Source organism: Drosophila suzukii, unplaced genomic scaffold, assembly GCF_043229965.1.
Source record: "Drosophila suzukii unplaced genomic scaffold, CBGP_Dsuzu_IsoJpt1.0 scf_11, whole genome shotgun sequence".
NCBI classification, from domain to species: Eukaryota; Metazoa; Arthropoda; class Insecta; order Diptera; family Drosophilidae; genus Drosophila; species Drosophila suzukii.
In genome coordinates this window covers 298,199-302,426 of record NW_027255898.1, presented here as the reverse complement: position 1 = coordinate 302,426, position 4,228 = coordinate 298,199, and the positions used below count along the sequence as shown (strand labels likewise).

Genomic DNA, 4,228 nt, shown 5'->3' with positions numbered 1-4,228 from the left:
TGGTCTATGCATCTTGCACATAAAAGCAGGGTATTTATAGACATATCCGACTATGCAAATCGGTTTATAAAAATATATTCTTAAAACTTCACATATTATTAAATAATATTAATAAACCTATACATTTTTTTTAAGAAATACAAATATTTTAAAACAGAAACCTATTATTTTAAATGGTTGTTTTATCATTTACGAACAAATGTCGCATTATTCAAAAGGCAAGGGTGCACAAAAGTCTATATATTTTAGTTGCTGGTCCTCCTTCACACGCACTTTTCCGTCTGAGACATGGCGAGAGAGGAAGAGCCCAAAATTACTTTTTGTGCGTTCTCTTTGCGGACCTGACTTAGAGTGCGTCGCTTTGCCGCCGTTGCGCTCAGCTCTGGTTGTCGCAGTCGGCATCGTGATGATTGGGCGCTTAACTCAATTGTGGAACTGCAGGGTAGTGTCAAGGCTTGTCCTAACTACTTTGGTTTGAGAGCATTGAACTGAAAACGGAAGAGTTTTTTTGGGACAATCTATAGGTATTTATTAAGCTAATTCATATTCTTTGAAAGAGATAAATAAAGATGTACAGATCTTTAAAGGTTTTTGCCCGTCAATGGGACAAATGGATAAAGGGTTCATTATTCAATAGAATAAGTTAGCCGCGCACTTTGCTCTCTCTGAGCGCCGGCAGGGCTTTTTTCTTTGCCGCTAAGTTCGGCCGGCAACTATTTACATACACACACATACACGCGTAAAAACATTTCGCATTGTCTGGCTCTGAGTAGTAGAGTAGAGTAGGCGTAGCATGGTCAATCGATAGGTATTTACAAGACTAATACATTTCAGATAATATTTGGTTGAATAGCTTCGTTTGTAGTATCAATCGTGTGTTTCGACTTTTCCAGGCCAAAAAGAAAAACGACATTCACTGCTGAAAAGTGCATTTCGCGCCAGGAATCTTCGATGTGGTCGCTTTAAGCCAGCAGCAAGACTGCATTTTCGAAATTTTCCGCCTGCAGCTGGCCCTGAACGTGCTTTGTATCCGTGGAGAACAGAGACGCAAAGATAGACGCCGTGTGGGGTTGGGTTGCTTCCGGCCCGCTGCGCTTAGCAGCGAACAGAATGGGCGACCTGCCGGGCTCGGGCTCCACCGCTCAACCACGGGATGCTGCTGTCACCGGAACAGGTGGTAATTCCACGGCTGGTGGCGGCTCCGTTGGATCGACGGCAGTGGACCGACCTCCGTCGCCCGCCCGCCTCTCTCACACTTCCGAAAAACATCCGAGGGTCACGATCACGGAACTCAATATGCTGCGGCGCCATCGGGAGCTCTGCGATGTGGTCCTGAACGTGGGCGGACGGAAGATCTTCGCCCACAGGGTCATCCTGTCCGCCTGCAGCTCTTAATTCTGTGCCATGTTCACTGGCGAACTGGAGGAATCGCGCCAGACGGAGGTCACTATACGCGACATCGACGAAAACGCCATGGAGCTGCTTATTGACTTTTGCTACACCGCCCACATCATCGTCGAGGAGTCCAATGTCCAGGCGCTCCTTCCCGCCGCCTGTCTGCTGCAACTGGTTGAGATTCAAGACATCTGCTGCGAGTTCCTCAAGCGACAATTGGACCCCACCAACTGCCTGGGCATCCGCGCCTTTGCCGACACACACTCTTGCCGGGAACTGTTGCGAATAGCCGACACGTTCACGCAGCACAACTTCCAGGAGGTGATGGAGAGCGAGGAGTTTCTGCTGCTGCCCGTCGGCCAGTTGGTGGACATCATCTGCAGCGACGAACTGAACGTGCGCTCGGAGGAGCAGGTCTTCAACGCTGTCATGTCCTGGCTCAAGTACAATGTCGCCGAGCGGCGACAGCACCTAGCACAGGTACTACAACATGTCCGTCTGCCTCTACTCTCCCCAAAGTTCCTGGTGGGCACGGTGGGCTCTGATCTCCTGGTCCGCAGCGACGAGGCCTGCCGGGATCTGGTGGACGAGGCCAAGAACTATCTGCTGCTTCCGCAGGAGCGACCGCTGATGCAGGGTCCGCGCACCAGACCTCGCAATCCGACCCGACGAGGTGAAGTGCTGTTTGCCGTGGGTGGCTTGTGCTCCGACGATGCCATAGCCTCCGTGGAGCGCTTCGATCCGCAGACAAATGACTGGAAAATGGTCGCTCCTATGAGCAAGCGGCGCTGCGGAGTCGGCGTGGCCGTGTTGAATGATTTGCTGTATGCAGTGGGCGGTCACGACGGCCAGAGCTATCTAAACAGCATCGAGCGGTATGATCCGCAAACCAATCAGTGGTCCTGCGACGTGGCGCCTACCACTTCCTGCCGCACCAGCGTGGGCGTGGCCGTGCTCGACGGCTTTCTGTATGCGGTTGGTGGCCAGGATGGCGTTCAGTGCTTCAATCATGTGGAGCGGTACGACCCCAAGGAGAACAAATGGTCAAAGGTGGCCCCGATGACACGACGGCTGGGTGTGGCGGTAGCTGTCCTTGGAGGATACCTATATGCAATTGGTGGCTCCGATGGACAACGTCCGTTGAACACTGTTGAGCGATACGATCCCAGACACAACAAATGGCCGTCAGTCCAATGTCCACGCGAAGCAAGCACCTGGGCTGCGCTGTCTTCAACAACTACATTTACGCCGTCGGCGGACGGTACGATAGCATGGAGCTCTCGTCCGCCGAGCGCTACAATCCACTGACCAACACCTGGAGCCCCATCGTGGCCATGACCTCTCGTCGCAGTGGGGTTGGCCTGGCCGTCGTGAATGGACAGCTGTATGCGGTGGGCGGTTTTGATGGGTCCGCCGATTTGAAAACCATCGAGGTCTACGACCCAGAGACGAACCAATGGCGTTTGTGCGGCTGCATGAACTACAGCCGACTGGGCGGCGGCGTGGGCGTTATGCGGGCCCCCCAGACTGAGAACTATATGTGATGCGAAAACAGTTTTAAGCAAAAAAATCCCTGAAACTATTCCAACTCCTAGCCCTTCCATTGCTGATAAAATACCGTTGTCTTGTCTCTTTCTCCCCCCCGAACACATCTCGAGTGCAGGATTCGCAAGGATTCTGTTGTCTGATGGGAGCAGCAGCCGACGACGTTGCCCTCGCAAACGTTGCCGCCGCCGCATTTCTACTAACAATATCCGCAATCGAAGCCAAATCTAATCAACTAAATCCCTTTCACCCCATTGTCTAGCATTATAATCGCATTGTATTAATTGTTAATTGTTTATTTGGTAGAGCCTGAAGCGCGTGTTTGTTAGACTTTCCCAGCGTTAGCATAACCCCTTCGCTCCCGTACACCTGCAATCTCATATATATATATATTTTATAAAGAACTTAATATCTAAATGTTGCTGGTGTTATTTCATGGAAATAGCTAGCTCATAATCATGCCTTCTTTCGAAAAAAAAATCAGAAAGAATTCTATTTGCCGCGGATATTAGATTGCAATTTTTTACATCCACACATGCATAAACACATACATGTATGTATGTATGTATATCGTTTTCTGGCTCTAGTGTAAAGGCTTGTCCTAACTACTTTGGTTTGAGAGCATTGGACTGAAAACGGAAAAGTTTTTTTGGGACAATCTATAGGTATTTATTAAGCTAATTCATATTCTTTGAAAGAGATAAATAAAGATGTACAGATCTTTAAAGGCCCACAAACCGCGAAAACCTGTGACGCCCACAATTTGCATGCTAGATAAAAAATTTTAACTGAAATGTATTGGTGTCGTCAATACCTATCGATTGATCCAAAAATAAATTTGCCACGCCCACTCTAACGCCCATAACACTTAAATCTGTCTACCGCCGGTAGGTGGCGCATTTTAGTCTCGCTTTGCTGCTTGCATATCTCCATTTCCCTTTGAGTAACGGGTATCTGATAGTCGAGGTACTCGACTATAGCGTTCTTCCTTGTTTAATTTTGGACTTATGTAATTTTTGACGTTTCTTAGTAATAAGGGTGTCTCCCAGGTCTTCCAAAACAGTATGTTTTGTAAAGCGTGCCGTTAATTTGTTTCGGCGATTTTCTTTTCTAAAAATAATGTCGTCCGGCTTTGTTTCTACGGGTTCGGCTCGGTTCAAATTTTGGTTCTGTGTTCTTGATGTTTTCTGCTCAATTGTGTCTTTCTGCACTTGAGCGTATAGTTTTTCCTTAAAGGCTTTAAGCTGTTGTAAGTAGTCGTGTTCGTTGTTAAATTTTATTTCCTTAT

At 48.3% G+C, this 4,228-nt stretch overlaps 1 pseudogene; it reads left to right on the top strand.

The window, feature by feature from the left end:
- Window positions 1-854: 854 nt before the first annotated feature.
- Window positions 855-3,357, top strand: LOC139354621 (kelch-like protein diablo; annotated as a pseudogene).
- Window positions 3,358-4,228: the final 871 nt, after the last annotated feature.